Here is a 24,574-nt window from a genome sequence, read left to right on the forward strand (position 1 = left end):
ATATATTTGAAAGGGGAAATTATTTATGAATAGATTAGATGTAGGGAAAGGAGAAATCAAGGAGGACACTTAGATTTATCACTTGGTGGAAATATTGGGGAAAATAGATTTGGGGAAGTGGATAAGAGTTAACTATTTATTTAAAAAAATTTTTTAATATTGATTTATTTTTGAAAGAGACAGAGCATGAACAGGGGAAAGGCAGAGAGAGAGGGAGACACAGAATCCAAAGCAGACTCCAGACACCGAGCTGTGGGCACAGAGCCTGACATGGGGCTGGGACTCTCAGACCTGACTGTGAGATCATGACCTGAGCCAAAGTTGGATGCTTAACTGACTGAGCCACTCAGGCGCCCAAGAGTAACTTTTTTTTTTATTAAAAAATGTTTTTTTTGATGTTTTTATTTATTTTTGAGGGAGAGAGAAAGCACAAGCAGGGGAGGAGCAGAGAGAGCAGGAGACAGGAATCCAAGCAGTTTCTGCAATGTCAGCAGAGAGCCTGATGCGGGGCTCAAACTCACAGAGTGATGAGATCATGACCTGAGCTGAAGTCAGGGGCTTAGCTGACTGAGGCACCCAGGTGCCCCTCCCAAGAGTTAACTTTAAAAGGACATGTTAGGAGGTCTGGGTGGCTCAGTCAGTTGAGTGGCCAACTCTCAGTTTTGGCTCAGGTCATGATCTCATGGTTTTGTGAGTTCAAGCCCTATGTCAGTTTCTGTGCTGACGGTGAAGAGCCTGCTTAGGATTCTCTTTCTCTCCCTCTCTCTATGCCCCTCCCCTGCTCATGCTGTCTCTGTCTCTCTCAAAATAAATACATAAAACTTAAGAAAAATTAAAAAACAAAAAAAAGGAAGTGTCAATTAGCCACTGCATATATGAATCTAGAATTCAGCAAAGGGTTCAAGCTCAAGATGTACCTTTAGGAGTCATCTATTTAACACATCTCTTTAGGATCTGAAGAGCACAAAGCAGAAATCAAAGTGGTAACATTTTAGCCAAATGGGCAGATGAAGCAAATATAGTTGTCTATGTTATTTGTTACATTGAATGGTAGTTGTTACGTCTTGCAAATGTGCTATATGTCAAATGTACCCACAGGCACATTTAGAAATACCATAAGGGAAGGGAGAGAGACTTTGCCATTATGTTTTATGATGTTGTAATGCTCAAAGCATATACCAAGTTTTCAAGTCAACAGTGCTCTATGTGCTAATAATCAAAACAGTGCACTGACTGGTATAAAGGCAGAGAGCAGAAGTGTCCGTAATGATCTCCTGGTGCATTCCTGTGTTATTATGCATCAATGGTAGTAAATGTAGTGACTGTTAGCTGTCGCTCACTTCTGGAAATAGGAGGGTGGAACAGAAGAGTTCTACACAGAATTGCTCCCATGGACCATCCAAGCCATGGCTCATGGTGCCATCCATAAGGACTGTGTGATTGCAGCAAGCCTTTCATGGCACATCCCCAAAGAGTGTCAGGCTGGACCTGTCAAAACCAGTAGGCAGTTGGGCCACGGTTTGCTTATGCCTAATCCCCATTGCTCATATGTTCCAATAAATTCTTCTTTTTAATGAGATTGTACATTGTCCTGCAGCGGATCAAACACCTCTAGAATTCAGTCAGTACTGTTCAGATATTGGAGATGTGCGTTGGGAAAGGTGTCTTTCTCATTGGCTTTGAGCTCAGCCTCCGTATGACCACACCAAATTTCTGCTGTAGTCTCAGCATGACTGCAGCTCCATAAATGTTACTGGCACCCAAAGTTTAATAAGCATTTTGTGGAATTAGAAAGTAAAACTATGCTTTTTAATTCATGGGGGTGGTTGGATTAAATGATTATTTTCTTCAAGCCTTAACATTCTATTTATTTGAAATGACTGCTACAGATAACTGTGCAATAGAAACTATCTTGGCAACATGGTCTTCTAGTCTAGCCTAAAGGCCTCTGGTGAGCAAGAATTTTCAATTCTCTAATGCAGTGTGTTCTAAGGCAGTGCTGTAGTGGTTTAAAGCTGATGTATTTCCTGGTATATACAACAGTGACTGGCACATAGTTGAACAAAAAATATTAACTCAACTCACTTTGGATCAATTGTAGTTTCAGATCTCAGTTTTTATTCTTTAAAACAGTGCTATTGGAGATGTAAATCTTGCAAGCCTAACTTTCATCATCTATAACATGCAGTTAAAATGTTTAACTACTTATCTACCATAAGGGTTAAATGTGAAGTGCCCAACGTTTGGCAATACTGAGCATTTGTAAATGGTAGTAACATAAAACGCTGTGGCCACATGTGAAGAATTCTCCTCTCATCCCTCTCACCCCATGACTCTTACCCATTTTGGCCACTTACAATGCCGTCTAAAGCTTCCATTGTCTCAAATAAAAGAAGGGACTTCAAATAAAACAACACTCCCAAATGTCAAATTCTTCAAGAAGGATCTGGATGAATAAGCAACCCAATTCCTCCCTACCCTGCCTCCTCCCATCCTCTGAATACATAACGATCCCCTGAACTGAGAGAAGCAAGAGGGGGACTGAGAGAAGAAGACTGTGTGGCTAAGTGTCCCCAGACTCTGCCCACCTGGCTTCCCTGCTCCACCAGCAGCTATCATATATGGTTTGCAGTTTTGCATGGCCAGTGTGTGACTCCCTATCTAAGCCCTGTGCCGGGCTTCATGGCTTGGTGTGCCTGTGAGGGAAAAGTGCCCCCCTTCTGGGGAATCTTGAACTGACCTGGTTTACCCTAAAATGACTTTTTCCCTTGCAATTGGAGACTTGAGATAAAATCTGATAGACTTGGGGTGCCAGGGTAGCTCCGTTAGTTGAGCATTGGACTTCAGCTCAGGTCATGATCATGGTTCACGGGTCTGAGCCCCACACTGGGCTCTGCTAACAGCCTGTCAGCCTGTCAAGGCAGAGCCTGCTTTCGATTCTCAGTCCCCACCTCTCTCTCTGCCCCTCCTCTGCTCATGCTCTCTCTCTCTCAAAAATGAATAAAACATTAAAAAAAATATGATAGACTTTGAAAACATAAAATTACATTTTGTAGATGTTAGTATGCGACTTAAAAATCCTACTGGCCATGGGAACTTTTAGCTTTATATCAACTAAGGTATTAATATATGTAATACACCACTCTTTTTATCCAGTGGTCATATATATATGGAAATATAACTTATCTTTCATCCAGCAACTCTTAAAATATTTTAAAATGGATATCTTGTCTCTCAGATTTTTTCTGTGTTAGTGTTCTTAGGTTCATTAATCATTTATCACATAAAATTATTCTAGACACTTCCATTATAGTTACTGTTATTTGTACATCCTCAATCCTATTTATTTGTGTCTCTTAAAAACCAGTGATCATAAATAAATAAATAAATAAATAAAAAGACTGGTGATAAAACTGGGTTCTGCATTTTATTTATTTTTAATCTTAAAAAAAGTTTTTTTTTTTGAGAGAGGGAGAGAGAGAGAGAATGTGGGTGAGGGAGAGGGGCAGAGAGGGAGAGAGAATCTCAGGCAGGCTCCCCACCCGGCACAGAGCCCAATACAGCACTCAATCCCACAACCCTGGGATCATAACCTGAGCTGAAATCAAGAGTCAGACACTCAACCGAGTCACCCAAGTGCCTCTGCATTTTATATGAACATTTTATTCTGTTAAATGAGATTAATCTTTCTTGACATTAAATGGCTAAAGAATATTTAAAATAATGGGAATAACTGCTTTAAAACACTGGGGCTCCTGGGTGGCTCAGTTGGTTAAGTGTCCAACTTTGGCTCAGGTCATGATCTCGTTGTTCGTGGGTTTTGAGCCCCACATCAGGCTCTGTGCTGACAGCTCAGAGCATGGAACCTGTTTCGGATTCCATGACTCCCTCTCTCTCTGCTTCTCCCCTGTTCGTGCTCTCTCTCTGTCTCTCAAAAATAAATAAATGTTAAAAAACAAACAAACAAACAAAAAAACATAGATCAACTATAAGAGTGTAGTAGGAACCCAAGTTTTTGTCATTTAAATAAATTTCTCTTCCTTCATTCTGAGCTTGGTCATCTCTTTAGACTCTTCATAAATGCTAATGTTTATTGTGATCATTATAAAATAACTTTATCATTAAGAAAAACCCTTGCTGATCATATTTATAAAATTCAATTAATTAAATTAATATAAAAGTTAGTATATGCGATTAAAGTGAATTCCATACTCTCTTAATGTCTTGGAGAAGATTATAGTGTGTTCATAACATGGTATGGGCAAATGGCAGATGGTATGAATATCAGCCAAATCCAAATGAAAAATCAGTCTATTCTGAATGCAAAACAATTTTGCAATGGTTTTGTATTTCCTACTTCCTCATGGCCTTATGCAAGCATGACTTTGGTTTCTGGTGAATGTCAAAGATGATCGCTTGTTAGGAAACATAATTCTAGCATTAGAGGTATGACTTAGTGCATTAACAGCTACCACCAGTGTAACTATCTCCAGATTGAATAGCTTTCGAGTTGACATCTATATGCTGTTCTCATTACTGATTGAAGTACAGTGGGACAAAGCTCTTTAGAATCCTGTGCCAATAGTTCCCAAAGAGAATCCTGTAAATGGGCAGCAATAGCTAAAGAAGCCCCGAACCCCTACGGATCCTTCTATGTCACTGCTCGTCAAGTTCATTGTCTAATTCTAGGCATTATGCTGCATGGCCTACTGAGCAAAACCTGGGGAAGAGGTCAAGATTTAGAGTCCATTCCTGCCTTGCAGCAGATTTCTGGGTAACCACAAAGGAAATACCTATGTTTGTATCAGCAAATTTAGTAGTTTAAAACATCTCCATTTAGTAATGAAACGGTTTTGTAAGGATTTATCACTTTCCACTTGCTCATTCTCATTCATCCATTCATTTAGCTACTCACCCACTTTCTTCTTCTGAAGATCTTTTTTTTTTTAATTTTTTTTTTTTTTTTTAATTTTTTTTTCAACGTTTATTTATTTTTGGGACAGAGAGAGACAGAGCATGAAGGGGGGAGGGGCAGAGAGAGAGGGAGACACAGAATCGGAAACAGGCTCCAGGCTCTGAGCCATCAGCCCAGAGCCTGACGCGGGGCTCGAACTCCCGGACCGCGAGATCGTGACCTGGCTGAAGTCGGACGCTTAACCGACTGCGCCACCCAGGCGCCCCTTTTTTTTTTAATTTTTAAGTAATCTCTACACTCAATGTAGGACTCGCACTTACAACCCCGAGATCAGGAGTTGCATAACTACCGACTGAGCCAGCCGTGTGCCCACTCACCCATTTTCTGATGGCTTTCCTTCTCTATCACTTCCATGGCTATTTTTTGTTTTATTTTTAATTGTAGTAAAGTATACATAAGATTTACCATCTTAACCAGTGTACAGTTCAATAGTGTTAAGTGCATTCACATTCACATTGTTGTACGATCAATCTCCAGAACTCTTTCAACGTGGAGAACTGAAACTCTACACTCATTAAACACCACTCCTCAGTCTCTGCCCCCTCAACCTGCCCCCTCAACCTGCCCCCGTAATTACACTTTACTTTCTGTCTCTGTGAATTCGACTGCCTCACTTAAGTGGAATCATACAGTATCTGTCTTTTTGTGACCAGCATAATGTCCTCAAGGTTCATCCGTGTTGTAACATGTGTCAGAATTTCTTTCTGAACAATATTTTTCAAGACTGAATAATATTCCATTGTATGTATATATCACATTTTCTTTATTCATTCATCCCTCGATGACACCTGGGTTGCTTTTACCTTTTGGCTACTGTGAATAATGCTGCTATGAACATGTGTGGACAAATGTCTCTTTATGATCCTGCTTTCAATTCTTTTGGGTATATACCCAGAAGTGGAGTTGTTAGATCATAAAGTAATTCTTTTTCTTTTTTTAATTTTTAAAAAATCTTTACTTTTGAGAGAGAAAGAGACAGAGTGCAAGCAGGGGAGGGGCAGAGATAGAGGGAGATACAAAATCCAAAGCACGCTCCAGGCTCTGAGTTGTCAGCACAGAGCCCTACTCGGGGCTTGAACTCATGAAACGTGAGATCATGACCTGAACCGAAGTTGGACGCCCAACCAACTGAGCCACCCAGGTGCCCTGATCATAAAGTAATTCTATTCTAAAATTTTTGCAGATTGCCACACTGCCTCCCATAGAAGCTGTGTCATTTTATATTTTCATCAACTGTATACAAGTGTTCCAGTTTTTCCACATCCTCACCAACACTTGTTATCTTCTGTTTTTCCAATAGCACCTGTTGTGGACTGAATCATGTCCTCCCCAAATTCATATGTTAAGGTTCCAACATGACCATATTTATAGATGGGGCATTTAAGGGGTAATTATATTAAAGTGAGGCTATTAGGGTTAGCCCTAATCCAATCTGACTTGTGTCCTTATAAGAAGAGATTAGGGGGACACCTGGGTGGCTCAGTTGGTTGAGTGTCTGACTTCAGCTCAGGTCATGATCTTATGGTTCGTGGGTTCAAGTCCCATGTTGAGCTCTGTGCTGACAACCCAGAGCCTGGAGCCTGCTTTGGATTCTGTCTCTCTCTCTCTCTCTCTCTCTCTCTGCATCTGCCCTGCTTATGCTGCCTCTCTCTGTGTCAAAAATCGATAAACATTAAAAAATTAAAAAAAGAGAGAAGAGATTAGGCTATTTAGAGAGAAACCAGGGATGTGTACACACAGAGGAAAGGCTGTGTGAGGACACGGTGAAAAGGCTGCTCCTTGCATGCCAAGGAGAGAGGCCTTAGAAGAAAGCTCCCGATACCTTGGGAATTCTAGCCGCCAGAACCTGAGAAAAGAAGTTTCTGCTGTTTAAGCCACCCAGGTCGTGGCATTTTGTTATGGCAGCCCTAGCAAACTAATACCACGGTCATTTTGACGGGTGTGAGGTGGTGTTTCATTGAAGTTTTGATTTGCATGTTTTTAAGGATTTGCAATCAGCATCTTTGCATATGCTTATGGTCCATTTGTATATCTTTTGAGAATCATCTATGAAAGCCCTATGCCCATTTTTAAATTGAGTTGTTGGTGTTTTTGTTGTTGAGTTGCAGGAGATTCTGGATATCAAGCCCTTATCAGATATACGATTTACAAATATTTTCTTCTATCTTTACTTTGGCTGCCTGTGTGGTGTCATACCAAGATATCATTGCCAAATTGAATGTCATGAAGCTTTTCTCCTATGTTTTCTTCTGATTTTTTGCGTGCGCATATCCAGTCTGAAAAAGCCATTTTTATGGTGAGTCTTCCTGTACCCAAAGTTGAGTATGAGAAACACTTGGGAGGTAGTCTACACTGACTCTCTAATTCTCTAAGAGCAAAATTGTAAGACTCCTCATTTGGGCCCTTCCTGTGACAAATCAGGTTTGCAGCATGCAGGTTGGAAGTATGACTTTGAGAAAGTACAGCCCTCATAAGATAAAAGCTTGTGTTAGGAAAGCCGAAGACATTTCAACTGGGATGTCTCCAATTCCTGGGACTCCCACAGGTGTCCTAAATGTTTTCCATCATCTCAAGGATTATTGCCTCTTAGAAATCAATGAAAATTTCACTCAACCCCACCTCTTGTCCCAGCACCTCCTCACACATTTTGTCTGGTTCTGATTTAGTGAGGTCCTTCAGGAACTCCCTGGGCACTCATACCTGCACAACCTGGAAATTCAGGGGCGTCAACACCTGTGGGCCAACCTCGACAAATGGGGTGTGGAAGGTGATGGATAAATGTTTCTTCCCTTCATCCTCTAGATGAGAGTTCTCATAGGCCTTCTCAGATGGCCCAGGCAGCATCCAGCACAGGTAGCAGTGGCCAACTTGACAAAGTATCCTTGTTTTGCTTCCCCTCACATTGTCTGACTCTCCCTGCTGCCCTGCTGGCTCCATGGAATCTCCATTCTCAAACAAACCCACACAAACCTTAATCTGCTTTCAGGGGAACCCAGGCTCACACAGACATTCTGGAGTTACAGAGTTCCTTGCTCCAGATAAAGTGCCTACTCACCCACATGGATGGCCTTCTAGTTTTTTTCTTTGGCTGAAAAGGCATGGAGGGAACCAGAAAAGGGAGTGAAAAATATGGAACTGATTTTCTATACATAACAATTAAGTTCCTTTATATCTTATTGCTTTATCACTGCAGGAAATGGATCCAACTATTTCCAAGTGGCAGGAATGGGGAAAAAAATGACAACAGTGCCTGCAGGAACTTATTTTTCAGTATGCCATATGTTACATGATGCAAGAATGTTTCTCCACATTGAGCTTCAACCAGGAAGCTGACCCATAAGAAACCTTCTTACTGAAGCAGAGTGGGTGGCATTTTCTTGGTAAGTTAAACAGGTGTACTGAGTGACACATAGTTTTGCTTAATGGTAGGAATACAAGGGAAACAAGATCATAGGCCACTGGGGAGGATCTCTGAGCAGAGAGTTAGGAAATACTGGCCCTGGCTGGCTCTGTCACCAAGATAAGTAACAGCTCAGGCTCTCCCAGGCCCCGTCCACCTCTTCCAGCTCACATAGCAAGCAGGGACCTTGCTTTTGGTCTCATTTGGGCTTCCTGGAGCAGCAGCTGAGACTCAAAGAGAGGCTCTCACATAAAGTTGGGCTCTGGAAACAAAAAGATAGTCTGAAGGGTGCTGTGCAGAGTGGCAAAGACCATCTACCATGAGGTCACCCAGGAGAAGGAACAAATTAAAGCAGAGTCCTCAAGGCAAAGCCAGAGCAGATCTGAAAAGCCAATACCAAGAGCAGGTACACTTTTGTGGCATTCCTTAGCCACAACTCCCGGTGTGAAATGAACTAGTAAGGACACCAAGACAGTTTAGGCATCCTCTTAATTAGATCCCTGGTTCCTTTTTACTAAAAGTGGGCTATGTGAACTAACAGCCTTTTTTTTTAAATTTTTAAAATGGTTTATTTATTTTTGAGAGAGAGAGAGAGAGAAAGCATGGGAGGGACAGGGAGACACAGAATCCGAAGACAGGCTCCAGGCTATGAGCTAGCTGTCAGCACAGAGCCCAACGTGGGGCTCAAACCCATGAACCACGAGATCATGACCTGAGCCAAAGTTGGACGCTTAAGGGGCTGAGCCACCCAGGTGCCCCTGAACTGATAGTCTTGGCATCACCTATGACATGGTTAAAAATACAGAGTCTATTGAATCAGGGTCTGCCTTTTTAACAAGATTTCTCGTTGATTCTCCTACACATTAAATCTTAAGAAGTGTTATCAGAAATGAATCATTTGCATTAGCACACGTTTCCTGGTTGTTTATGAGCAATTTGGCTCAGAGGTTTTTCATCAGGGAGAGGCACAACCCCCTCAGGCACATTGGGAAGTCTGTGGTGGGAGGCACTTGATTGTCATAATGACTGTAGAGACTACTGACATTAAGTGGGCAGGTGCCAGGGATCCTAAACATCCTGCAATGTGTGGGATGGTCCCTCAGAGCAAAGAACTGTCCCACCCAAATGACAATGGTGTTCCTGATGAGAAACATGTTGGCTATTTCTTAATCTGTAAAATAAGCACTTGGACTAAATGGATGCCAGTGTTTCTCCCAGCTCCAAGAATCTTTTGTTCTACCGCTGTCATAAACACTGGTTTAGAAAGTTCTCAGTGCTGTCTTCCCCTCCCTCTAATTATGCCTGCTGCAAGTCCATGTCATTTTTACTTAGACCATCCAATGGAGCCAGTCACAGAGATTAATCTTAATGAACATAAATTCATATCATTCCCTATTACATACAACTTGCCCATTCTGGTGAGAATTCAAAGAGCCCTTTTAGTCAACTTAATGTATTTGTCATTGTGATGCTGATAACACAAAAAAGTCTGGAAACACGGTCAGCTAAATATTTTACCAGCCAGCAGTTCAAGGCAATCATTGCCCGGTCAGATTTGAGCTGAAGTGGCTCTCCCCACTCTCACAACCTCTGTCCTGTTTGGATTAACAGGGAGTCCTGCTGGGATGGCATGGAAGTAGGGGATGGTGGCTGAAATGCAATTCTCCAACAGCTGTTTAACATCGTCTCTGAAGAGAGAGGACAGGCAGCAAACACGTGGAGGGTCATAAGCAGGGCTTGGTGAACCTGACCACGCTGAGAATTTTCTGACTCTGTGGGGCTGGTGGAGGAAGTTAAGTAAGACTGGAACCGATAGACTCATAAGAGAATCTAAGTAAACAATTGAGTTCTATTGAGGGTGAGGTCTCTTTTGAAGATGAAATCATTAATTAGCTTCTATTTTCTCCATTGCAGGGCTGTGAGGACAAAGGAAAGTATCTGTAGAAAAAAAAAAGGAACTTGTTGGATGAAAGGTAGGATGTACCTCTGAAGGGCTGTTGGTTTTTACAATTGTGCTGTCCTTGACGCACTACCGGTGCAAAGATTAAAAAATTAAGGTCCTTTCAATCACTACAGCTAAAGGAAAAGGCAGTATCCTGGAGGAGATTATTTTTCCCTAGGATTATTTGTCCCGGGGTTCTGTGGAGTGGTATCTGCCAGGGCATTCACCTCATTGCCTTCTGGCTTTAGAAATCAATGGCATGGGTGAAAAGAATAGCATTCTGATAGTGCTTATACATGCCTCCTCTATTTATACATGTTGGTGGCTGGCTACTGAGATAAGCAAACAAGACAGACAGTGCTGAAGGCTGGGCTTTTGTCTGTGGCTTAGATTCTAAGTCAGTCAACGGTGTACTAATTGTGCCCCAATATAGCCCTGCTCAGCAGTATAAGAGAAGTTTTATTGGAGTGATTAGGAAAAGTGGTTGGTGGCTAAAGACAGTTCAAAGTAATAAAAATATGCCTTACCATTGTATTTTATCATAAAATGTGTAAATGCACACGATCTGTTAGCCCTTACTGAAATCGATGCTTTGCATCTGCTGATGTGAGGGATTCCATGACCACATGTTTACATAAACGTGTATAATGCATTTGTCACAATATCCAATTTCAGCTTCTTGAAAGTGGAAGGAGAACTAAAGCCACTTCTGAGACAATTTGGTGCAAATCCTGGATTTTTATTGTTTTCTAATCCTTTATCATTGTCTTGTCAAGTACTTTCACGACAATTTTTAAAACTACTGAATCTTTCCTGGAATTCATAATTTTGTTTTCACAGAAGTGATAACTTTTTCTTTACACATGCATATTTATTCACTTGCAAATCAAATTCTATAATTACAATAACAAGTTCAACAGGTATGAATGAGTTTGGGAATCAACAGAACTACTCTTAAGAAGCTGACCATTGATTTCCGGTAGGGGCAGTTTGAGCGGCCAAAGCAAGATGGGTCAAAGTCAGAGTAGTGGTCATGGCCCTGGAGGTGTCAAGAAGGATGACAAGGACAAGAGAAAGAAGTACAAACCTCCTGTACCAAACAGAGTACCAACCAAAGGGACTGATGCTGCCAGCAAGCTGCCACTGGTGACACCTCGCACACGGTGCCGCTTAAAATTACTCAAGTTAGAATTAAAGACTATCTTCTCATGGAGGAAGAATTCATTAGAACTCAGGAACAAATGAAGCCTTTAGAAGAAAAGCAAGAGGAGGAAAGATCAAAGGTGGATGATCTGAGGGGGACCCCCAATGTTGGTAGGAATGTTGGAAGAGATCATTGATGACAATCATACCATCGTGTCCACATCTGTGGGCTCAGAACACTACATCAGCATTCTTTCCTTTGTAGACAAGGACCTGCTGGAGCCAGGCTGTTCAGTCCTGCTCAACCACAAGGTACATGCCATAATAGGGGTGCTCATGGATGACACGGATCCCTTGGTCATGGTGATGAAAGTAGAAAAGGCCCCCAGGAAACCCAAGCTGATATTGGGGGGTTGGACAACCAAATCCAGGAAATTAAGGAATCTGTGGAGCTTCCTCTCACTCATCCTGAATATTATGAAGAGATGGGTATAAAGCCCCCAAAAGGGGTCATTCTCTATGGACCAACTGGCACAGGTAAAACCTTATTAGCCAAAGCGGTAGCAAACCAAACCTCAGCCACTTTCCCAAGAGTGGTTGGCTCTGAACTTATTCAGAAGTACCTAGGTGATAGGCCCAAACTCGTTTGGGAGTTGTTTCGAGTTGCAGAAGAACATGGGCCATTCATCGTGTTTATTGATGAAATTGATGCCATTGGAACAAAAAGATATGATTCAAATTCCAGTGGTGAAAGAGAAATTCAACGAACAATGTTGGAACTGTTGAACCAGTTGGATGGATTTGATTCAAGGGGTGACCAGAAAGTTATCATGGCCATAAACCAAATAGAAACTTTGGATCTAGCACTTATCAGACCAGGGCACATTGACAGGAAAAATGAGTCCCCCCCAGCCTGATGAAAAGACTAAGAAGTGCATCTTTCAGATCCACACAAGCAGGATGATGCTGGCTGATGATGTGACTGACCCTGGACGACTTGGCTAAAGATGACCTCTCTGGGGCCAATATCAAGGCGACCTGTACAGAAGCTGGTCTGATGGCCTTGAGAGAACACAGAATGAAAGTAACAAATGAAGACTTTAAAAAATCCAAAGAAAATGTTCTTTATAAAAAACAAAAAGGCACCCTTGAGGGCCTCTACTTGTAGTGACCACATCTGCCTTCAAAGAAACGGTCGGGAGCATCCTGACTCCTCGGAGGGATGAGGCTGGGAAGCCGCCCAGAGGAACCCATGTTCCAGTTGCTCTTTCTTAGCAAAACTTCCCATGTCCCTTTTTGAGCGCGGTGTGTAGGGTGCCCGCCAGGCTGCCTTCATGTGTTGGCCACGTGCAGTGCTCTCCCCCCAATAAAATGAGCTCCTCCTCAAAAAAAAAAAAAAAAAAAAAAAAAAAAGAAGCTAACCATTCAATATGTGGAAATAGCAGTGTGGGGCATACTAGTAGGCCACGAGTTGTCAGGCCATAAGAATGTACACCTTTTACAAAGAGGATGGAGAGGACCAGTTAACCTGAAAAATAAGTTAAGTAGGGGTATTGAAATAGTTATCTGTTATACTGAATGTTTGTATCCCTCTAAAATTTGTTCAAGGCCTAAACTCCACATGACTGAATTTTGAGTAAGGAAATAATTAAAAGTCAAATGAGGTCTTAACGTTGGGGCCCTGATCTGAAAGGATTAGTATCCTTATGGGCAGAGATACCAGAGAGCTTGCTTACTATCCACACTGTGAGGACACAGAAAGAAGGTGGCCGTCCACAAGCTGGGAAGAGGGCCCTCACCAGAAACTGACCCCGTGGACCTCGATCTGGGACTTCAGCTTCTAGAACTGTGGGAAAATAAATGTCTATTTTTTCAGCCACCAAGTCTGTGGCAATTTGCTTAAACCACCCAGTCTGTGGTATTTTGTTATGGAAGCAGACTAATGCACTATCCTTTTATACTTACTATTTAACACCATGTCTTTTGTTCTGAGGAACACTTAACAGTAAAGTTCGTTGGATCAATACAAAATTATTACCATTTCTGGAGAACTGACTTACAGTGCAGAGCCTAAGCTAATAGATCCTGCCTGACAAACAGTATATTCAATTTTATTTTGGGAAAATACTGGTATGTATTTACAGGCCTAATTGTAGTAGTGAACTATTGAATATGGTTATTTAAATCAGCTCCTGAGCTTATCACTAAAAAATAATCACAGAGAGATCTTTATAGGTTAGACATCTTTTCTTCCTGTTGTGTCTGTTAGCAAGAGTCTTGGGGTATTACCGTAGCTATATTATATAATTATGTTATATAATTAGTATATCTAATTATATAATTGGTATATGATTATATAATATAGCTATAGTAATACAGTAAAAGCTATAGGTATACTATACCATATAGTATATGCAGTGACCTTTGAACCATATGGAGCTTAGGGGTGCTGACCCCCATGTAGTCAAAAATCTGTGTATACCTTTTGACTCCCTGGATATTTAAGCACTAATAATCTACTGTTGACTAGAAGCATTACTGGTAACCTAAACAGTCAGTAAACATGTATTTTGTATGCTATACATATTATATACTGTATTCCTACAATAAAGCTAGAGGAAAAAAATATTAAGAAAACCATAAGAAAGAAAATATGTTTACAGTATTGCAGTGTATTTATCAGAAAAAATTTGCACATATGTGGATCTGTGCAGTTCAAATCCATGTTGCTCAAAGGTCAAATGTACATATACATTGATATCCCATATACTATACTATACCATACACTACATGATATGTAGTAATATTATACAGTTAAGAGGGATATAAGGATTGGAATAAAGTCACAAAACTGTCATTATTTTCAACTTATATGCTTTTCCACTAAAGATATCCACAGGAACCAACAGGTAAATTGCTACACAAACCAACTATATTCCCCCCCACACAAAAAAGCAACAAATAGTTCAAAAATGTAATTTTAAAGATGTCATTTATAATAGCAAGAAAACATGTATGGTATATAGAAATAAACCTTTTGCAAGGATGTAAGGCATTTTTTTCTTTTTTTTTTTTTTAGAGAGAGAGAGTGGGGAAAGAGAGAGTCTTAAACAGGCCCCATGCTCAGCATGGACCCCAATGCTGAGCTTGATCTCATGACCGTGAGATCATGACCTGAGTCAAAATCAAGAGTCGGTGGCTTAACTAACTGAACCGCCCAGGAGCCCCTGTGTAAGGCTTTCATAAGAGAAAAATAGAAAACTTTAATTAAAAAAACAAATGCTCACAGATGGGAAGTCTCAATAACAGAAAGACATCTGTTCTCCCCAAATCCAAAGTCCTTTTTTGATAAAAAAAAAAAAACGTTTTTGCTGAAAGTTAACCAGTATTATCCTAAAGTCCATTTGAATGAACAAAGGGCCAGGAATTGCCAAAATGTTTGAAGAAGAACAGGGGGATTCACTCTTCAAAATATCATGCACCTTGTATCCTGAAGCTATAGTAATTAGGACATCGTGGTATAAGACAGAATAACACACTAGGGCAGGGATAGAACAAATAGATTGATGGAAGGCCTATAAATAGTTCCACTTCCATATGGAAGCTTATTATATAACAGAGCAGACATTGCAAATGAGTGGGGACAGTGTGGGAATAGCTAGTTTTCCATAGTGAGAAAAAAAGTGCCTCCATCTCTAGTTCATATCATTTCCCAAAACAAATTTCAGGTGAATAAAAATGTAAATATGGACAGAAAACCTTTAAAAATTCTAGAAGAAAAACATTTAAAAAACATATCCGAATAGAATATTGTACACCTGAAACTAATATACCACTGTATGCTAGTTATACTTCAATAAAATATATATTAAAAAAATAAAAGTCAAAAATTAGACAACACCCATTTATTAGCTCACAGTCCTGTGGGTCAGAAGTCTAGACACAGCATGGCTGGGTTGTCTGCTCACGATCTCAATGGCTAAGTCAAAGTATTGGCTAGACTGAGTTCACGTTTGGAGGCTCTGGGGAAGAATTCCCTTCTGAACTCATTCAAGTTTTTGGCAAAATTCAGTTTCTTGCCATTGTAGGACAGAGGTTCCCTTTTGCCTTGCAGGCTCCCAGCCAGGGGCTACTCTCAGCTCCTAGAGGCCACCTGTATTCCATGTCACATGACCCCCTGTATTTTCAAAGCCAGCAACAGAGATTTTCTCCCTTGTTAAATTCTTCTCATGTTTAAACTCTCTCTGACTTCCTGTCTTACCTCTAGAGTCAGATTGAAAGGATGATATGATTAGGTCAGACCCACTCAGACAATCTTTCCATCTCAGGGTCAGCTGATTTAGGACCTTAAGTTACATCTGCAGAATTCTTTTTATAGCAACACCTAGATTAGTGTTTGATTGAATAACTGGAAGAAAGTGTACATATACCAGGGGTCAGGAATTTAGAGAACCAAATTCCACCTACCACAGACTGGAACTAGGGAGAGTATAGAATAGAAAGTCCAAACCAGGGGAGTTATTAAGTAGTGGCCATAGATGTGCTCAATGTTTAATGTTAAAGACGGGCTACTATAGCTGGCTCATGAAGTTCTGAATGCTTAAAACTTAGAAGAAAACAAAGACCAGAAATCTCTGTGATCTTGGCAGACTGAAGCTCAGTAAGAGGTACCATAGGCGGGGGTTACTGACCATAGGCAGATCAATGGAAAACTACTTTGCTATTTGAACCCGCTTTTGAATTAGCGCCATTGTAAATGATAGGTAAATATAATATAATACAACATTAAATATAAATATAACTGAATATAAATATAAACTAAGCATTTTTTTTTTTTTTAGAGAGAGAGAGCGTGTGCACTATGCAAGCAGGGGAGAGGGGCATAGGGAGAGACAGAGAGATAGTCCAAAGCAGTTTCCATGCTCAGTGTGGAGCCCAATGCCAGGCTCGATCCCATGACCCTGGGATCATGCCCTGAGCCAAAATCAAGAGTCTGATGCTCAACAGACTGAGCCACCCAGGTGCCGCTACAAAGCATTTTAAAAAACCAGAATATTTATAAAGTTGAAAAGAATAGGACAATTTAAATTTGGGGGAATTGTGTTTTATTTCCTATACACATATAGACCATGTTTCATTCTTCTATATGTCTACATAGCAGCTATTCCTATTTTTAACACATGGTAAGGGAAATTATAAAAAGTTGATTGTTCAATTAGTAATAATGATAGGTTGGCATTTAATTCTCCCTTGGTTATGGCCCATCTTATCTTTTTCTGAGTTATCTTTTCCTACTTTCTTACTTGTACTTTATATACCAACAAAACAGAATTGTTCCTTTTTCCCTAAATCCATCACTACACCTTTGGCCATGTGTCTACCTCTAATAATACCTTCAATGTCATCAGATTCTTTTCTATTTTTAAAATATTTATTTTTGAGAGAGAGAGAGACACACACACACAGAGTACAAGTGAGGGAGGGGCAGAGAGAGAGACACACACACAGAATCTGAAGCAGTCTCCAGGCTCTGAGCTGTCAGCCCAGAGCTCGACAAGGTGCTTCAACCCACAAACTGTGAGATCATGACCTGAGCTGAATTCGGATGTCTAACCAACTGAGTCACCCAGATGCCCCTATCAGATTCTATCAAATTTAATGGTACCTATAAAATTTTACTGATCCTTTAGGGCCCATTTCAAATATCCCCTCCTTCATGAAGACTTCTTTGATCTATCCTAGCCTCTGTTGAAAATAATCTTTTCTGCCTGAACTCCCTCAGCACTTTGTTCAAACTTAAGGTTCATGTCACTTCCTACCTTACCCTGTGGTTATTTGTGTTCATACTATAGCTCCCCCTACTTGACTGTGTCTTTGTGCAGTAGTAATTTGGACTGTTTCATTTCAGATTACCCATTGGACCTGGCAGAATACTTAGCATTATAAGTATTTAAAAATTGTGGATTAATCTAGCGAATGAATATATCTTTTTGTCTATATCACAGCGTCAAATCAAAGTAAAAGAAATTAATATAATTTCTGCTGCTAGGGAAGACCTTAGTCTCATCAAATAGACCTTTGTTACAATTATATTGCACAAATTATTTCTCAAAACTCCCCCAAATTTCATTTCACCATTTCAGTGAACAAACACTTGGTTAAACATAATCCCCACACATGCACAGACTTGCATCATACCTGTGTGCAGCAAGTGTTGATCAGATCAATCGCCAAGGGAAGTAAGTTCCTCTAGACTGCCCCAAACCTTTCCCAAAATCTCTCTTCCCCTGAAGCTTTCCAAAACAAAGTCTCATCACATTACCAGAGAGGGAGAGAGGAAGGAATTTCCTTAAGAAATTATTGGGAAAAAAGAGTCAACATGAAGACAAAATAATAAATGTTTCTCCTATGTCAGAAGGGGCTGACGTCATCCTCTAAGGCTTTCATGAATTTTATTGTCGTAAGTTTTTATGGAAATTTATACTGAATTATATTAGGACATCATTCATATCTGCCCCTTAAGATTGTTTATGAACATACAACTTTTTTCTTCTAACGCTTGAATTAAATTCTGGCTAACAAGTTAAAACGGTTTGACAGAACCCTTTATCCTGATAGACCATTATGTTGTCATTTACCGATTACTTCACTCTACTCAGAAATTAATGAAGAGATATCGTTGAATTAGGAAATATGCTTTTTAAACTCATCACTTATTTACTTAAGAATTAAAGGCAACATTCACATGGCACACTATAAACTCAGGCACAGGTACACACATACGTGTTTGAACACACATATGCACAACACATACCCATTCACATGCACATACAAACACACATATCTATACCTATGTACCACCCACACATACTTTGTAATAGGAAACCAAACAGTGTCACATGGCGAAAATGATAACTACAATGCAAAAGTTTAAAGGTAAGTCCTGTGACTGTGAATTTTGGCACAAGCTTTTTGAATTACTAATTTATTCCCTGAATCATCAAAACATCACAAGGTAATATAATAGAATAGACAAAATAGGAGGGAAATTTTTGACAGTCCAAAAGAAGCCAGCAAAGGAGGAGCAAAGACAAAAGAACATATGAAACAAGTAAAAACAAACACTGAGAAGGTAGGTAGGCTTAAAATCAGATCAGTAATTACATTAAATATGAAAAGACTAACCATTCCAACTATAAGGCAGATATGATTAGATTGAGTAAAAAACCAGATTCGACAATATTTTTGTAAGACACAAACTTTAAATGTTAAGACACAGAACAGTTGAAAGTAAAATGATGAAAACATAAATACTGTAGACCATGTAAACACTAAACGTAAGAAAGCTTAAAAATTAAGGTTACATTTATAAAAATTATAGGTGTGATAGGGGCTCTTGTACCCCAATGTTTACAGCAGCACTTTCAACAATAACCAAATTAAGGAAAGTGCCTAAATGTCCATCAACTGATGAATGGATACAGAAGATGTGGTTTATATATACAATGGAATACTACTTGGCAATGAGAAAGAATGAAATCTGGCCATTTGAAGCAACGTGGATGCAACTGGAGGGTATTATGCTAAGTGAAATAAGTCAGGCAAAGAAAGATACCATATATTTTCACTCATATTTGGATCCTGAGAAACTTAACAGAAGACCAGGGGGAGGGGAAGGGGAAAAAAAAATTTACAGAGAGGGAAGGAGGCAAACCACAAGAGAGTCTTAAATACTGAGAACAAACTGAGGGTTGATGGGAGGTGGGGGAGAGGGGAAAGTGGGTGATGGGCATTGAGGAGGGTACCTGTTGGGATGAGCACTGGGTGTTATATGGAAACCAATTTGACAATAAATTATATTAAATATAAAAAAATAAACTGATGGAGAAGGCATGGCCTCTCTTTTGAGAAAGAAACCATGAATCAAAAAAAAATTATAGCTGTGGATATAGTATCAAAGTAGACTCTAAGGCAAAATGTATTATCAGATATAAAGAGGGGCATTTAATAATGATAAAAGGGTCAATTTAATAGGAAGATATAATAATCCTTAATGTGTATGTGCCTGATAGTATACCTTCAAATAGAAAGCAGAAATTGACAGAAATAAGTAGATAAATCCACAATTAGAATTGGAGATTTAAAAATATTTCTTTCTGTAAGGGGTAGAAAAGACAAACAAAACTTAGTAACAATATATAAGATATGAACAATCTGACCTAAATAGACATTTGTAAATTACTTATAGTTTATTATAGCCAACAACTATGAAAAAGAAGAAAGAATACATACTATTTAAATGTACATATGCGACTCTTGATCTCAGGGTTGTGAGTTTGAGCCCCATGTTGGGTGTGGAGCCTACTTAATTAAAAAATAAAAATTAAAACAAATAAAAGCACAAAGATCATTCACTGAAGTAGACCATATTCTGGGTTATAAGGCAAGTCTTGATAAATTTCAAAGGACCAAAGTCACCCAGAATATATTTTGTGACCACAATAGTATTAAACTAGATGTCAGTAACAAAAATATAGAAATCTCCCTAATGTTTGGAAATTGAGCAACACATTTCTAAATTGTTTACTGGCCAAAGGAGAAGTCATTAGGGAAATTAATTAGAAAATTAACAAAATATGCAAGACCTGTATAGTGAAAACTATCAAACATTGCTCAGAAAAACTAAAGAAGACCCAAATAAATGGAGAGATATGCCATTGATGTGATATTAAGATATGAATTCTCCCTAAATTGATCCATAGATTTAACACAACTCCAACCAAAATCCCAGCAGGCTTAATTTTTTTGTGTGATAGAAATCAGTAATCTGAACCAATAATTTATTTGGAATTGCAAAGGACCTCGACTAGCTAAAAGCAATCTAAACAAACAAACAAACAAACAAAAAACGAAACCCATTAGAAGACCTATACGAACAGATTTTTTAAGTAGGCTTCATGCCCAGCGCAGAGCCCTACATGGGGCCTGAACTCATGACCGTGAGATTAAGATCAAGAGTCGGACACTTAACCAGCTGAGCCACCCAGATGCCTCCTGGCACTAACAGATTTTAAACTTACCCTAAAGCTTTGGTAATTAAGACAGCGTGATATTGGCATAAATATAGTCAAACAGATCTACAGAACTTAACAGCCTGGAAATAAGTCCAGGTATATATGTTCATTTTATTTACTAAAAAGATATTCATGCTCTTCAAAGGGAAAGGATGGTATTATTAATAAGTGATACTAGAGCAATTAGACATTGATGTGATAAAGAAAACTTGACCCTTATCTCACACCATACACAAAAAATCAATTCTAGGGAGATCAAATGTCAACTTGAAAGCTGAAACTATGTTGAGATAAGAGTTTTTAAATAGGACACAAACAGCACAAACCACAAAAATGTTTAATTAATAAATTGGTCTTCATCAGTATTTAAAAATTTTCTCATCAGAAGGTACTATTCAGGTAGTGAAAAAGGTGCTCCAGAAGCTGCAAGAATGTGTTCACAATATGTATACCTGAAAAAGGACTTGAATACAGAATATATGAAAGACTCTTACAATTTAATAATAAAGCAGCAAACAATGCAATTTTTGAAAATTTAAATTTTAGTTAGTTAACATAAAGTGCAATATTGGTTTCAGGAGTGGAATTCAGTGATTCATCACTTACATACAACACTCAGTGTGCATCACAACAAGTGCCCTCCTTAGTAGCCATCACCATCTAGCCCATCCCCCACCCACCTCCCTCCATCTTCCCTCAATTTGTTGCTCTATTATTAAGAGTCTTTTGTGGCTCGTTTCTCTCTCTTATCTTCACCCCTTCCTATATGTTTGTGTTTTGTTTTATAAATTCCACATATGAGTGAAATCATATAGTGTCTTTCTCTGATTTACTTACTTTGCTTAGCAAAATACATTCTAGCTCCATTCACATTGTTGCAAATGACAAAATTTCATTCTTTTTTGATGGCTGAGTAATATTCCATTGTGTGTGTGTGTAATTTATAAATTATAATTGTGTGTGTGTATACATGTATATTTGTATATATGTGTATATATATTTGGCTATTATTGATATTGCTGCTATAAACATTGGAGTGCATGTACCACTTTGAATCTGTATTTTTGTATCCTTTGGGTAAATACCTAGTAGTGAAATTGCTGGATCATAGAGTAGTTCTATTTTTAACTTTTTGAGGAAACTACATACTGTTTTCCAGAGTTATATTCCCAATAAGAGTGGAAGAGGGTTCCCCTTTCTATGCATCCTACCAACAACTCTTTTAACTTTAGCCATTCCGACAGGTGTGAGGTGGTACCTCACTGTGGTTTTGATTTGTATTTCCCTGATGATGAGTGACGCTGAGCATCTTTCATGTGTCTGTTAGCCATCTGGATGTCTTCTTTGGAAAAGTGTCTTTTGCCCATTTCTTAACAGGGTTGTTTGTTTTTTGGGTGTTGAGTTTGATAAGTTCTTTACAGATTTTGGATACTAACCCTTCATCAGATATGTCATTTGCAAGTATCTTCTCCCATTCTATAGGTTGCCTTTTAGTTTTGTTGATTGTTTCCTTCACTGTGCAGAAGTTTCTTATCTTGATGAAGTCCCAATAGTTCATGCTTGCTTTTGTTTCCCTTGCCTTTGGTGATATGTCTAATAGGAAGTTGCTATGGCTGAGGTCAAAGAGGTTGTTACCTGTGTTCTCCTCTAGGATTTTGATGCTTTCCTGTCTCACATTTAGGTTTTTCATCCATTTTGAGTTTATTTTTGTGCATGTTGTAATAAAGTGGTCCAGTTTCATTCACTGTCCAGTTTTACCAACACCATGGTTTAATAGTTTATTTTTATTGCAAAATAATGTTCCATTATTTGGATGTACAACAGTTTGCTTATGCATTCACTTACTGAAGGACATTTTGGATGCATCCAATTTTTGGCAGTCATGAATAAAGCTGCTACATTCACATGCAGGTTTTGGTATGGATATATATATTCAAGTCATTTAGTAAATACTTAGGGGCACTATTACTAGATTTTATGGAGACTATGTTTATCTTTGTAAGAAACTGCCAAACTCTCTTGAAGTAGTGGTACTATTTTGCACTCCTACCAGCAATGGCAGAGTTCCTGTTGCTCCACACCCAATTCAGCATTTGGTATTGCCAGTGCTTTGGATGTTAGCCATTTTAGTAGGTATGTAGTGGCTAGTTTAATTTGTAATTCTCTAATGACTTCTGATGTTAAGCATCTTTTCATATGTTTATTTCCCATCTGTATGTATTCTTTGGTGAGGTGTCTGTCCAAGTTGTTTGCCCATGTTTTAATTCCTTATTGAACTTTAAGTGTTCTTTCTAGAACACCTGGGTGACTCAGTGGTTTAAGTGTCTGACTCTTGGTTTCAGCTCAGGTTATGATCTCGTGGTTTGTGAATTTGAACCCTGCATCCGGGCTCTGTGCTGACAGCACGGAGCCTGCTTGGGATTCTCTCTCTCTTCCTCTCTCTCTACCCCTCACCTGCTCACACACACATATACTGTCTCTCAAAATAAATAAATAAACTTAAATAAAAAGAGTTCTTTCTATATTTTAGATACCAACCCTTTGTCAGATATGTACTTTGCAAATATTTTCTCCAAGTCTGTTGATTCTGTTTTCGTTCTATTAACAGTGTCCTTTGCAGAGCAGACATTTTAAATTTTAATGGAATACAAGTTGACAATTTTTCCTTTCATTGATCATAGTTTTGGTATTATATCTAAAAGTCATCATCAAATCCAAGGTCACATAGATTTCTCCTATTTATCTTACAGAAGTTTTGTGGCTTAGCATTTTACATCTGTAATCCACTTGGAGTTCATTTTTGTGAAGGGTATCCTTCATGTGGATATCCAGTAGTTTCAGCACCACTTATTGAAAAGACGATCCTTTTCGCCACTCAATTGCCTCTGTTCTTTTGTCAAAGATCAGCTGACTATATTTGTGTGGGTCTATTTCTAAACTACTCTGTTCATTCTATTGGTCTATTATTTTACTAATACCTAACTGTGTTTATTACCATAGCTTTATATTAAGTTTTGAAGTTAGGTAGTATCATTCCTCTTTGTTCCTTGCCAGTGATGTGTTGGCCATTATGGGTGTTTCACCTTTCCATATAAATTTTGAATCAGTCTGTTCATAACCACCAAAATAATTTTCTGGGATTTTGAGAATGTGTAGAGTCTATAAATTAAGTTGGGAAGAATGAACATTTTGACAATACTGAGTCTTTTTATCCATGAATATAGAATATCTCTCCATTTACTTGGATATTCTTTGATTTCTTTCACCTGAATTTCATAGTTTTTCTCATATAGATCTTACACATACTTTGTTAGATTATACTTGAGTATTTATTAAAATTTTTTTTAGTGTTAATGTAAATGGTATTTCTTTTTAACTTGAAATTCCAATTCTTCATTGCTGGCATATAGGAAAATTGACTTTGGACTATTGATCTTGTATCCTGCAACCTGGCTGAAATTGCATACTGGTTCCAGCAGGTTTTTTTTTAATTGATTCTTTGGTATTTTCTACATAGACATTAATGCTACCTGTGAAAAAAGACAGCTTTATTTCTTCCTATATAATCTGGATTTTGTTTCTTTTCTTATCTTTTTGCATTAGCTGGAACTTCCAGTATGATGTTGAATAGGAGAGAGAGGTGAGAGGGGACATCCTTGTTTTGTTTCTGATTTTATGGGACAAAGCATCTAGTTTCTCACCATTAAATATGATCTTACCTATGCATTTTTTGTAGGTGCTGTTTATCAAGTTAAGGAAGTTCCTCTGTATCCCTTGTTTGTTGGGAGTTTTTATTATGAACTGGCATTTGAGCTTGTCAAATGCTTTTTTCATCATTTATTAATATGATCATATGACTTTTGTTTTTTATCCTGTTGATGTGATGGATTACACTAGCTGGTTTTTAAATGTCGAACCAGCCACACATACCTATAATAAATTCCATTTGTTCTTGGTGAAGTATACTGAAGTCTGCAACTTACTTTGAAATGCATTTAAAAAAAAGATGGATAGAGATATATAACAAAATGTTAGAAAAA

General features: G+C 38.8%; 1 pseudogene; it reads left to right on the forward strand.

The window, feature by feature from the left end:
• The first annotated feature begins 11,319 nt into the window (after nucleotides 1-11,319).
• LOC125165991 (26S proteasome regulatory subunit 4-like) lies at nucleotides 11,320-12,628 on the forward strand (annotated as a pseudogene).
• The last annotated feature ends 11,946 nt before the right edge of the window (nucleotides 12,629-24,574 follow it).

The sequence above is a fragment of the Prionailurus viverrinus genome, chromosome B2 (genome assembly GCF_022837055.1).
Source record: "Prionailurus viverrinus isolate Anna chromosome B2, UM_Priviv_1.0, whole genome shotgun sequence".
Lineage (NCBI taxonomy): Eukaryota > Metazoa > Chordata > Mammalia > Carnivora > Felidae > Prionailurus > Prionailurus viverrinus.